The sequence below is a fragment of the Hypanus sabinus genome, chromosome 6 (assembly GCF_030144855.1).
Source record: "Hypanus sabinus isolate sHypSab1 chromosome 6, sHypSab1.hap1, whole genome shotgun sequence".
Taxonomy (NCBI): domain Eukaryota; kingdom Metazoa; phylum Chordata; class Chondrichthyes; order Myliobatiformes; family Dasyatidae; genus Hypanus; species Hypanus sabinus.
The window spans coordinates 123,476,628-123,490,858 of record NC_082711.1 but is presented as its reverse complement, the minus strand read 5'-3'; the positions used below and the strand labels follow the sequence as shown (position 1 = coordinate 123,490,858).

Below are 14,231 nucleotides of genomic sequence, written 5' to 3'. Positions count from 1 at the left end.
TACATTAGTTCAATGGTTTTCTCAAGTAATGTTATGTCTTAGTTTAGAAAAAATTAGAAGTAGAACTTTTGATCCTCGATTTGATTTTGAGAGAAGATGGGGCTCTTTTGCCAAATATTATGATTTAATTTAAATTAATTTATATGGTTTCCTTCCAATTTTATTTTATATAAATGTGAATTGGCGGTTGTTGCTTCTTCTTATCTATATATAGATGACGGTAAGATGCATTGCTCTGGGAGTTGATTCCTAATGGGGGTTTTTTCCTTTTTTTTCTCTTTTTTTCCTTTTTCCTTCTCTAGTAGCTAGTGGGGTTTCTTTTTTTTAGTTAGTTGGGGTTCACTTTCTTCCTTCTTTTCTTTAAAAATATATTTTTCATTATCATATATTATTCTTTTTTGATATTTTTTCAGCTTTATTAATTGTATATATATCAACTTGTTGAAGTACTGTATCATTTTATAGCTGTAGATTATGTATCAATAAAGAGATTTTAAGAATGAAACAAGTCTCTCAACTAGTTGAAGATGTTTATTTTTATAAGCTCTGAAAATTGGAATAAGTAATTGCTGCTCAAGATAAATGAATGTAAAGAACATGAGTGGCATCATCCCACGAAATGCTCCCCTTAACAAGGCACATTGATTCTTTTTCTCTGTTTCCTCGTTTCCAGACAACCTCCTAGTAAAATAGTTTGGTCTACGATATCAGTGTACGTATCCTGACTTTAAAAAGGAACCACAAGTTTGAATCTGGATGCAACAGATTGATGCAGCTATCGAGAAGGCAAGTCAGCAGCTAGATTCCATTATGAACTTGAGATTTGGTTTGTCACCCAAAACACTCAAAAACTTCTACAAATGTACTGTGGAGAGCGTTCTGACAGGCCGCATCACTGTCTGCTATGGGGGGGAGGGGTGGGTCCATGACACAGGATGAAAATAGGTTGCAGAAACTTGTAAAATTAGTCATCTCTATCATATACTAGCCTCCGCAGTATCCAATACATCTTCAATGAGCGATGTATTAGGAAGGCGGCATCCATTAATGTCCCTTTCACATCGTTGTCATCAGGAAGAAAGTACAGAATTCTGAAGGCACACACTCAGCGATTCAGAAATAGCTTCTTCCCCTCTGCTATCCAATTTCTGAATGGCACTGAGCCCATGAACGCTACCTCACTACATTTTAATTCATGTTTTTTAAAAAATATTTCAACTGAACTATTTAACAGACATATATATACTGACTGGAATTCAGTATTTTTCCCTATATTTTTTGGAAGGTACTATAATGGACATCATATATATGTATTTGGGTAAACAGAGTCTAATTGGGGATACTCAACATGGCTTTGCCTGTGGCAGATCACATCCAACGAATTTTACAGATGTTTTTGAAGCTGTTACCAAGAAGTTTGATGAAGGGAAAGCTGAATGTTGTCTGCATAATCTATGACAAAATATACCATATAATATACCAAAATATACCACAATATGTTATTTGGCATTCAGGATGAAGCAGTCAACTGGATTCAATGTGGGCTTAGTGGGAGAAGCCAGTATATAGTGTCACTCTCTGGTCCTGTGTCCTGCAGGCATTGGTGCTGGGTCTGCTGTTGTTTATTGCCTATAGGAATGATTGAATAATAACGGGGCAAAGCGAATCAAAAAATTGTGGATGACATTAAAATTAGGGGTGGAGTGGACAGTGCAGAAAGCAATCAAAGCTTCTAAACTGAACAGCTGGGAAAATGGGCTGAAAAATACTAAGTGGAGTTTAACATAGACAATTGCAAGGTTCTGCACTTTAACGGGACAAGCCGCCAGGCTAAAACTTACACAGTGAGTGTTCGGGAACTGAGATCTGCGGTAGAACAAAGGGACCTAGGAATGCCGATGCACACTAACATGGTGCCAAAAGAAATGTTGAAGTTTTCCATGGTGGGAATTAACTGTTCATTCTAACTTTTGCAGTTACTTATGAAGGTATTGAAAGAAGAAAATTACAAATATGAATTTTTGTTCTGTCCTATCTTTGTTTTTGTTCAGTGCTTTTTCATGTTTTTTTTTCCAAGAAACTGTTTCACAAGGAGATCCAAATTCCACACTGGCCATATAGAATTCAGGTTAAGGTAATGGAAATTTCTGCACCTCTATTAGATGCCCTCATTTCAGAGGGAAATTGCTCATGAGTAGACAGTTAAATTAGGAATTTTAAATTAAGATTTTGGAATATTGGAATATTTGGGGAGCAATCCTAACAGCTGTTCTTTCTCACTGCCTTCTTTTTACAGAACATAAAATATGTTGCTCTAGACTTTAGACATAGTGATTTTTGCATTTGAATTTCCTTTAAAAAGAGTTATGATGCAATCAGAGTGTTTGTCATGAAAATTACCAATTTAAATATTAGGCTGGCTCAAAAAGCAGTTTGGCATTAATTCCCTCACCATCTTAACATAGACGCTTATCCAGACTCGACACTGGGTGGTCGAGTCAAAATGATTTGGGCAGTCAGCCCTGACACTGTAGGGTTGAAATGTAGTTGAAAAGCATATTAAAATTTTCTACCTTCCTTGCAGATAACCTTCATTTACTGGAGAAAAGCACAAATGCCATGATATAATAGCAGATTATCTCCAGGGACCATTTGTATCAAAACAAAGGTGGAGAAAGTGGAAGGAGATCAGATAAAACAACACACAAGAACAAAGACACAAAACAAAGGGGAAACATCCTTTTTTTCTGTAGATAGTTAATATCCCGTACAGGATGGCATTCAGAGAACCATGCATTACGGTTACAGTCATGAAGGTCAAAGTTCACTCAAAATTATCCTGAGGGGAACAGGAAGGCTGACGAATTAGCAAAGCAAGGTGCTTTAAATGGGCAGGAATGGCTGCTGCAGACTGGTGAGATCAGAAGGCAGAAGGAACAACAGCTTAAGCTTTTGGGTCTACCAAAGGAGAAAAAGGACTCATATCTGTAGTATGTTGGGGAGAATGGTATGACGGGGGTGGACAAAAAACCTTACATATTCCAGAAGGTGCAAATGTACAGTTCTGAAATAAAATTCTCGAGATGATATTATGAAGTATTCCAGAGTGAATAATAATTATCAGCTTTCAGGCCCAATTGTTGAACAGCTTTCAGGTAATGATGGTCATGGTAAGGTTACAGTACAGTGGGACCAGGCTCATGGGAACACTGAGCCGGACAGTGACTCGCACAAGAGGCATATCGATTGAGGTGGTGACACCAAGCATTTTTCAAATGTTGTTTCACTCATTATAAAATATTCACAGGAAGACATCGTACACCAGGATGGTAGGTGGGAAGGACATTAAACTTCTAGGAAACTGACCATCACAGAGCCTGAAGTAACTGAAATTATACCAGAGTCCAGGGTAACACAGAGGGGTTGGGATTAGTGTTAGAAGATGCCAGCGAATTTGTTACTTTGGTAAGTTTGGCAAAGTTGTTTCATTGACAGGGACTCTCCTACACCCACCGATGACCTCTTCTCCCATCTTCAACCCTCTCCCTCTTCATGGACACCCCGCTCTGGATCTCTTTATTGCTAATTGCCAACAGGACATAATCCGTCTTGACTTCACCAAACCCTGTTCCAATTCCAACCTCACTCCTTCCGAACGCTCTGCTCTCCGCTCCCTCCGCACCAATCCCAACCTCACTATAAAACCTGCTGATAAGGGGGGAGTTGTTGTTGTCTGGCGTACTGACTTCTACTTGGCCGAGGCACAGCGACAACTCTCTGATACCTCCTCTTATTTACCCCTTGATCATGACCCCACTAAGGAGCACCAGGCCATTGTCTCCTATACCATCACCAACCTTATTAGCTCTGGGGATCTCCCATCCAATGCCACCAACCTCATAGTTCCCACACCCCGCACTTCCCGTTTCTACCTCCTACCCAAGATCCACAAACCTGCCTGTCCAGGTAGACTTTTTGCCTCAGCTTGCTCCTGCCCCACTGAACTCATTTCTGCATACCTTGACACTGTCATATCCCCACTTGTTCAATCTCTTCCCACCTATGTTCATGACACTTCTCATGCTTTGAATTTTTTCAAAGATTTTAAGTTCCCTGGCCCCCACAGTCTTATTTTCACCATGGACGTCCAGTCCCTATATACCTCCATCCCCCATCGAGATGGTCTCAAAGCTCTTCGTTTTTTTTTGGATTCCAGTCCTAACCAATTCCCCTCTACCACCACTCTCCTCCGTCTAGCGGAATTAGTTCTTACTCTCAATAATTTCTCCTTTGGCTCCTCCCACTTCTTCCAAACCAAGGGTGTAGCCCGTATGGGTCCCAGTTATGCCTGCCTTTTTGTTGGCTTTGTGGAACAGTCCATGTTCCAAGGCTATACCGGTATCCATCCCCCTTTTTTCCTTCGCTACATCGACGACTGCATTGATGCTGCCTCCTGCACGCATGCTGAGCTCATCGACTTCATTAACTTTGCCTCCAACTTTCACCCTGCCCTCAAATTTACCTGGTCCATTTCCGACACCTCCCTCCCCTTTCTTGATCTTTCTGTCTCCATCTCTGGAGATGGCCTATCAACTGATATCTACTATAAGCCTACAGACTCTCACAGCTACCTGGACTATTCCTCTTTCCACCCTGTCTCTTGCAAAAAGGCTATCCCCTTCTCACAATTCCTCCGTCTCCACCGCATCTGCTCTCAGGATGAGGCTTTTCATTCCAGGACGAAGGAGATGTCTTCCTTTTTTAAACAAAGGGGCTTCCCTTCGTCCATCATCAACTCTGCTCTCAAACACATATCTCCCATTTCCCGCACATCTGCCCTCACCCCATCCACCCGCCACCCCACTCAGGATAGGGTTCCCTTTGTCCTTACCTACCACCCCACCAGCCTCCAGGTCCAACGTATAATTCTCTGTAACTTCTGCCACCTCCAACGGAATCCCACTACCAAACACATTTTTCCCTCCCCCCCTTCTGCTTTTCACAGGGTTGTGACTCCCTTGTCCACTTGTCCCCCCCATCCTTTCCCACCGATCTCCCTCCTGGCACTTATCCTTGTAAACGGAACATGTGCTACACCTCCCTCCACTTCCTTCCTCCCTCAGGGCCCCAGACAGTCCTTCCAGGTGTGGCGACACTTCACCTGTGAATCGGCTGATGTGGTATACTAAGTCCGGTGCTTCTGGTGTGGCCTTTTATATATTGGTGAGACCCGACGCAGACTGGGAGACCGTTTCGCTGAACACCTACGCTCGGTCCGCCAGAAAAAGCAGGATCTCCCAGTGGCCACACATTCTAATTCCATGTCCCATTCCCATTCTGATATGTCTATCCATGGCCTCCTCTGTTGTCAAAATGAATCCAAACTCAGGTTGGAGGAACAACACCTTATATACCAGCTGGGTAGCCTCCAACCTGATGGCATGAACATTGACTTCTCTAACTTCTGTTAATGCCCCTCCTCCCCTTCTTACCCCATCCCTGACATATTTAGTTGTTTGCCTGTTCTCCATCTCCCTCTGGTGCTACCCCCCCCCACCTCCTTTCTTTCTCCTGAGGCTTCCTGTCCCATGATCCTTTCCCTTCTCCAGCTCTGTATCACTTTCGCCAATCACCTTTCCAGCTCTTAGCTTCATCCCACCCCCTCCAGTCTTCTCCTATCATTTCGCATTTCCCCCTCCCCCCCACTACTTTCAAATATGATGTCAGAATATAGTATTAAGGTTAAGACTCTTGGCAGTGTAGAGGATCAGCGGGATCTTCAGGTCAGAGTCCATAGGATGCTCAAAACAGCTGCGCAGGTTGACTCTGTGGTTAAGAAGGTGTACAGTGTATTGGCCTTCATCATTTGTGGAATTGAATTTAAGAGCCAAGGGGTAATGTTACAGCTATATAGGATCCTGGTCAGACCCCACTTAGAATACAGTGCTCATTTCTGGTCACCTCACTACAGGAAGGATATGGAGGCCATAGAAAGGGTGCAGAGCAGATTTACAAGGATATTGCCTGGATTGGGGAGCATGCCTTATGGGTATAGGTTGAGTGAACTCAGCCTTTTCTCCTTGGAGCGACGGAGGATGACAGGTGACCTGATGTGTATAAGATTATGAGAGGCATTGATCATGTGGATAGTCAGAGGCTTTTTTCCAGGGCTGAGATAGTTGCCCCAAGAGGACAAAGGTTTAAGGTGCTAGGGAGTAGGTACAGAGGAGATGTCAGGGGTAAGTTTTTTACTCAGAGAGTGGTGGGTGCATGGAATAGGCTGCCAGCAATGGTGGTGGAGGAGGATATGATAGGGTCATTTAAGAGACTTTTAGATAGGTACATGGAGCTTAGAAAAATAGAGGGCTATGGGTAAACCTAATAATTTCTAAGGTAGGGATATGGTCAGCACAACTTTGTGGGCCGAGGGGCATGTATTGTGCTGTAGGGTTTCTATGTAGATGGTGATGGGAAAGGGAGGTTTTATGTTGCTGCAGAGTTCCACATTCCACAACAGGGAATAATGTAATCTGCCCTTTGAAAAGGATTCACATTGTTGTCAAGTGTTGTGAAAACACTTATGGGTTCAGTACTAATGAGAATTGTTTATTGTCTATTCTGCCTGTGAATAAGCATGTCTTTCTTACCATATGCATTGGTGGGACAGTCATATTATATATCAACAGCAGGCAAGTGTCTTCTAAGGGCTGCAAACAGTGTCCTCTGAAGTAAATTTGACCTCTTTCAGTATATAATGTGATCGTAGCACACCTGCTTGGTCTATGGATGGTCAACAGAATGAGTGGAAGATAATGTTCCTAAGATTGACATCCTTGGATCAAGATGAGGGAGACATTGGCCAGACAGAACTACAAGAGTAAACCCTACATCAGACTGCTTTTTGATGATTACAGCTTCACATTCAACACAAACATACACTCAGTTCTAATCAACAGGCTCCAAAACCCTGAACCCCTGGTCCTCTCTCTGAAACTGGATTGTTAACTTCCTCACTGGGAGACCACGGTCTGTGCAGATCAGAAATAGCTTCTCCTCCTTCCTGATAGTCAACACTGGCGCACCTCAAGGATACCTGCTTAGCCCACTGCTCTACTCTCTCTCCACCCATGACTGTCCGGCTCAGCACAGCTCAAAGGACAACTAGCAGTTTGCCAATGATACAACTACTGATGGCAGATTTTCCGATGGTGATAAGGAGGTGTACAGCTGTGAGATAGATCAGCTGGTTGAACAGTACCAAAACAAGAAGTCTGCACTCAAATCGGTGAGACCAAGGAATTAACAATGGTTTTCAGGAAGGGGCAGTAGAGGGAAGAGCAGTGGAAGGGTGAACGAGCAGCTTTGAGTTTCAGTTTGTCAACATCTTTGAAGATCTACCCCGGATACAATTACAAATAGCATGATAACAGCTATATTTTATAAGGAGTTTTACGCGATCCTGGATGTTACCAGACTCTAGAAAATGTTAACGGGCGTAACACAAAACGAGTTTCACAACATACACCAATGATATTGAGCGCTGATTTAGTTCTCAGTACCATTTTCTGAGAGGGTCTAAGACCAGAGGACCCAGCCTCAGAATGGAGTGGCGACCTTTCAGTGCGGAGTTGAGGATGAATTTCTTTACCCAGAGAGTGATGAATCCGTGGAATGCTTTGCCACAGGCAGCTGTGAAGGCCAAGGCTGAATGTATATTTAAGGCAGAGTCTGTTAGATTCTTGATTAGTCTGGGCATGAAGGGATATGGGGAGAAGGAAAATTAGATAAGCCATGATGTGATAGCGGAGCAGACTCAACGGGCCAAACAGCCTAATTCTGCTGCTATGTCTTATGGGGTAGTTTGTTTGCAGGATATTCAGGGATGGTTGAGTCGTGTAGGGCCCTGGTGAACTTTTTAAATTACAGTAAATTTGGGAGGCGGGTTCTAGCTCCTGTCATCCTCCCATTGCAGTGGGCGGCGGTAACCCTCAAAAGAGGAAGAATCAGGAAACAAGACAGTGTGTCTGATCTGTATCTCATTGCCTTGCCTGAACGGGCCAATAAGGCAGAAACTCATACCAGTGGATCTGCGTCCGTAAAGTACAATGTCTCCGTTTTAAAATGTTCTTTCCGTTCGGTGAATTGAACTGGGGACACTGCCCAATATCAGACCAGCAGCACTCTACGACGGGCGCAAATACTCACCGATAAGGCGGGAACCTCTCTCGACAGGCGAGAACTTTCCCCCAACCCTGGACCGATGCGGAAGGACGGAAGAAAATCCTGCCCACCCGGAGGTACGCGCATGCGCAGCATGAAATCTGCAACTAGTCGCTTCTCGGCGCAACAGAGCTGCATCAAATGTTGTTTCACTGGCCCTTCACTCAACCCTGGCGCATCTGGACAGGAAAAGTACAAACATCGGAATGCTCTTTATCGACGGCAGCTCGGCATTCAATACTATCATCTCTCAAACCTAATCAATACATTTCAAACTTGGTCTCAACTTGTGCAACTGGACACTCCGGTTATGCCTTGCAGATGCCAATCAGTTTTATATCGATTGTTATTGCTATTAATTAATCATTGTCCGATGTTAGTTATATAAAAGTAACTGATCATATAGGGGTCCTTTAGCGGATAGATTCTGAGATGGTTTCAGTAGTGAGAGAGACATATTTACAAATTAAGGCCAATCAGTTAAAATCGAGGTGTTCAGAGGTTTCTTCTCTCAAAAGAGTACTGAATCACTGGAATCCTCTGCTCCAACTTGTGGTGGGGACCAGCTCATTATGGTGCAGATCTACAAAAATTTGTTGCCAGTCAGCTCATATTGGCAACAACATCTCCTCCACAACCTCATTAGCACAGTAACCATCAGACTGTGTGTTTAACCCCCTGCTTTACACTTATCACTGTGTGGCTGAGCACAGCTCTGATCCATATTCAGGTTTGCCAACAGCACTGTTGTAGGCTGAAACAAGTGTGTAGGAAGGAAATTGAAAATCTGCTGAGTGTTGCCACAATAACAACATAGCACTCAATGTCAGCAAGGCCAGGGAGCTGATTATTGACTTAGGGAGCAGGACCCAGACGTCCATGAGCCAGTCCTCATCGGGGGATCAGAGGTGGAGAGGGTCAGCCATTTTTAAATTCTTATTATCTCAGAGGACCTGACCCCAGGCCAGCAAGTGCATGCAATTATAAAGAAAATACAACCATATCTTTGCACCCTGAGGAGTTTGTGAAGATTCTTCGGCAGGACATCTAAAACTTTGACAAATTTCTGTAGATGTCTGGTGCAGAGTATATTAACAGGCTGTATCATGGCCTAAAAGGGAGACACCAATGCCCTTTAAGGGAAAGTCCTACAAAGAATTGTGGATACAACCCAGTCCATCATGGGTAAAGCCCTCCCCACTATTCGGCAGAACTACATGGACAGTTGTCACAGGAAAGCAGCATCCAACATCATGAACCCCCACCACCCAGACCACACTCTCCTCTCACTGCTCCATCAGAAAAGGGGTACAGGAGCCTCATGACTCACACCACCAGGTTCAGGAACAGCTATTGCCCTTCACCCATGAGGATAATGAATCAAAGGAGATAACTTCACTCAATTTCACTCATCCCATCACTGAAATGTTATCACAACCTATTGACTCACCTTCAAGAACTCTTTATCTGATGATATATTTGCTCATTTTTGTTATTATTATTATCATCTTCATTATTATTATTTTATTTTCACTTTTTTATTTGCACAATTGTCTTTAGCACACCGTTTGTTTGTCCGCCTTGTTGGGGATGGTTCTTCATTGATTCTATTCTGTTTCTTCAATTTAATGTGTATACCCACAAGAAAACAAATCTCAGGGCTGTGTATGGTGACCTGTGTGCCATTTCATTTCATATTTCAAAGTGAATCTGTTCTCTGATCTCCCAGGCCGGGTCACTACCTCCACCCTTCTCTCCTCCATCTCTCTTCACCCTCCTCACCTGTATCCACCTCACACTTCGCTAAGTCTTCCCAGCTCTGCCCCCACCCCTTCCCTTTCACTGTACTGATCACCGTCCCCTGAGTCTCCTGCTGAAATGTCAGCTGTTTGTTTCCCTCCACAGATACCGCCTGATGTTTCTGGCTGATCCTCAATTTTGTGCTTCCTGCAGTCTCTACAGATGTGCTGACCTCTGCTTTATGTGCGGAGGCTGACTGAGTCCTCACTGCCCTTTGAGTCTCGTGATTCATTTCCCCTCCTCCCAGTCCTGAACAATCCACCCCTTTTCTGAGACTATGGCCCCTGTTTTGACCATTAATGATGTTGTGCATTTCAATCAGTTCACATTTCAGTCCGCGATTTTCTAAAAATAAGTGTTCTCATATTTCATCTTTCTTCTGGGATGACCCTACCACTCTGGGATTGCTGTGAAGAATCTTCATTCTGCTCTCTATAACAAATATTATCTAACCTCTTTTTTAAACCACTGTGTAATTAACTTCCCTCTTCGCCAGCCCTGTTTGACTCCGAACACTCACTTCCATCCCCCTGTCACTTCTTCCAGCCTCTCACCTCCCTCTCCTGGATCCAGCTCTAGTTTGATAGTTCATGTCAAACACCCACACCTCAGCATTTTTTCTCTGGTCATCTCCCCTCCACTTGCAGTCCAGAGCGAGGGCACCGACCCAAAATCTCAACTGGCCATTTCTGTCACTAGATGCTGCCTTTACGGCTGAAGTCCAGTCCTGATGAAGGATCTCGGCCCGCAATGTTGACTACTTAATATTTTCTGTAGATGATGCCTGGCCTGCTGATTTTCTCCAGTATTTTGTGTGTGTTGCCTGAGGTGGTCCAATAGTTAATTCTTTGCACAACTAAACTCTGTGAGGAAAGAGAACAGAATTTTACACAGTATTGTAGGTGCAATCTCAACAAAGCTCAAGGAAGTGTGTGAGGTTATTTTCAGTCTTATACCCAGTAACTCTTCCAGTAAATACCTTTGACCTCCCTCCCTCCCCACTGTGCATCAATCCCTCACCATTTAAACACACTCATTGTTCCTGTGTCCCCTCCAGAAGTGGGTGACCTCTCCTTGCCAGCTGACCTGTCCCCATTCACTCAGTTTCCCTTTGTCACCCTGAAGCCTCTTGATGATATAGTCACTACTCAAACCTCAGGGGGTTTTCTCACTTTCAGGTGAGTTTAATTGGCAAGTGCACAAGTACAGGGTGGTGCAGGCACAGTGAAACACTTACTTGTAGCAGCACCACAGACTTGTTATTGCCCCACACCATCGGACACTTGAAGCAGAGGAGATAGCTTCACTCACCCCATCACTGATTCATTCCCACAATCCATGGAGCTGCCTTCAAGGACCTTTCACCTGCTGTTTCTGACATTTTTTGCTGAATTGTTTATATATTATTATTTTCTATATTTTTGTATTTGCACAGTGTGTTCTCTTTTCTACGTTGTGTCAGTCCTGTTGTGTGTGGTCCTTCTTTGAACCTATTGTGTCTCTTGGACTGACTGTGTATGCCCACAAGACGATGAATCTCAGCATTGTATAAGGCAGCGTATACGTACTCTGATAATAAATTTACTTTTAAATGTAGATTATTCAGGTCTGTGTCACACAAAATAAAAGAAAATGAATTTTGCATCATTTTGCCATATGATTCTCTGTCAACAACTGAATCAGAAATGTACAGGTACGGAGGAGATGTCAGGGGTAAGTTTTTTATGCAGAGTATGGTGAGTGCATGGAATGGGCTGTCAGTGGCAGTGGTGGAGGTGGGTACGATAGGGTCTTTTAAGAGACTCCTGGATGGCTACATGGAGCTTAGAAATATAGAGGGCTATGGGTAACCATAGGTAATTTCTAAGGTAAGGACATGTTCAGCACAGGTTTGTGGGTCGAAGAGCCTGTATTGTGCTGTATGTTTTTTTATGTTTCTCTGTTGGATTTGGTATCTCAGCCAAATTGGTGACACAGTTCAGGAACAACTGGGCTCCAAGCCTCGGTCCCAACAACGCCCACTGGTACATCCTGCAAACCCAGGAGGAGTCAGGTTATTCCTTCCCTGTAAACACACAGACACCAGGAACAGGAGCAGGCTACTCGGCCCCTCCAGCCCATCCTGTCATTCAATAAGAATCTGGACCTGTCCATCATTGACCCCCCACACCTCTCTTATCCCCAATTTGCTATGACCATTGTAGCAGGTCAACAGTCTGCCAGTATTTGCCTCCCAATATGGTGAATCCCTCTACTCGTCACTACCGTGGGCTCAGACATTTCCACAGATGAGCCCCTCCTGTCCCCACTGGGACAAACATCCTGTTTGCGCCCTCTCACACCATCTTTGTCCTTTCAATTAAATCCCCGCTTTCTCTTTCGGGATCCCTCCGTCCCCAGGGAGTCAGAATCAAGCTGATGGGTCCAGCAGTCTGCTCCTACCTCTCAGTGATACATCTGAATCTGATCGCAGGAGACACTTCTCAAATGCCCCCAACTTCCCTCGGAGGAAAATGGAAATAAATCAGAAAGCGGGACATTTAGTTTGGAATTTGTTCGGGTTTGATGGGGAGTTTAAATCCTGGAGCGGCGACGAACAACGGGATAACGCCCTCTCAGTTGGTCCGACTCAGCTATTGGATGTAACCAGTGATTGACATCGCCTCACACCAATGGGAATAGCATAGATTTGAAATCCACTGGTGACCCCAGTGGGTGTCAGGTGATCATTTGCTCAACTGTTAAACCTTCTCACTGTGTGTGCAGCGCACGTGACAGCAACAGATGTGACAGATCCCGATTATGGAGACCCGTGTGTGTGACGTCAGGCGCGTGTGGGTGCCCATGTGACATCACGAGGGGGAAGTGTTTGCATTTTAATACACCTTAATAGATATTCCTTATAATTTCAGTGGTATAAACAAAATTAATCACGGTTTACATTCTGAAACAGAATTGCTAGCAGGTGTATCTACAGTCTATTCTTCAGCAAAATACCTCTCGACCCTGCCGACTGGTAACAAACAATCCTGGTAAATTAACAATGAAAATGTTGACATGATCCTTCCTTTAACAGCTGGAATCACTCAGACAGTTGATCGCTGAGGAGAATTATTTTTGTTCGTCTTTAAAGACGGCTGGACGAAGTTCATATGGAGGTCACACAAGGAAATCTGCAGATGCTGGAAATTCAAACAACAACACATACAAAATGCCGGTGGAGCACAGCAGGCCAGGCAGCATCTATAGGGAGAAGTGCTGTCGACGTTTCGGGCCGAGACCCTTCGTCAGGACTAACCGAAAGGAAAGATAGTACGAAATTTTAAAGTAGTGGGGGGAGGGGGAAATGCAAAATGATAGGAGAAAATCGGAGGGGATGGGATGAAGCTAAGAGCTGGAAAGGTGATTGGCGAAAGTGATACAGAACTGGAGATGGGAAAGGATCATGGGATGGGAGGCCTCGGGAGAAAGGGGGGGAGGAACACTAGAGGGAGATGGAGAACAGGCAAACAACTAAATATGTCAGGGATGGGGTAAGAAGGGGCATTAACAGAAGTTAGTGAAGTCAATGCTCATGCTATAAGGTTGGAAGCTACCCAGCCGGTATATAAGGTGTTGTTCCTCCAACCTGAGTTTGGATTCATTTTGACAGTACAGGAGGCCATGGATAGACATATCAGAATGGGAATGGGACGTGGAATTAAAATGTGTGGCCACTGGGAGATCCTGCTTTCTCTGGCGGACTGAGCGTAGGTGTTCAGCGAGACAGTCTCCCAGCCTGCGTTGGGTCTCACCAATATATAAAAGGCCACACCGGGAGCACCGGACACAGTGTACCACACCAGCCGACTCACAGGTGAAGTGTCGCCTCACCTGGAAGGACTGTCTGGGGCCCTGAATGGTGGTGAGGGAGGAAGTGTAAGGGCAAGTGTAGTACTTGTTCCGTTTACAAGGATAAGTGCCAGGAGGGAGATCAGTGGGAAGGGATGGGGGGGGGGGGGGGAACGAGTGGACAAGAGAGTCACGTAGGGAGCAATCCCTGTGAAAAGCAGAAGGGGGGGGAGGGAAAAATGTGCTTGGTAGTGGGATCCCGTTGGAGGTGGCGGAAGTTATGGAGAATTATACGTTGGTAGGTAAGGACAAGGTAAGAACCCTATCCAGAGTGGGGTGGCGGGTGGATGGGGTGAGGGCAGATGTATGTTCTACCTTGG

General features: G+C 44.5%; 1 protein-coding gene across 3 annotated transcripts in view; it reads right to left on the bottom strand.

The window, feature by feature from the left end:
- The window catches only part of LOC132395808 (carcinoembryonic antigen-related cell adhesion molecule 4-like), a 53,201-nt gene extending 44,862 nt beyond the window's left edge, over positions 1 to 8,339 (bottom strand). For 2 of the 3 annotated variants that reach the window (XM_059972877.1, XM_059972874.1), the window contains exon 1: positions 8,206 to 8,323. The gene's annotated coding sequence lies outside the window, so the exon portion shown is untranslated. Of the gene's footprint in view, positions 1 to 8,205 lie in introns of all 3 variants that reach the window. The other variant, XM_059972875.1, reaches the window with a different exon arrangement.
- Positions 8,340 to 14,231: the final 5,892 nt, after the last annotated feature.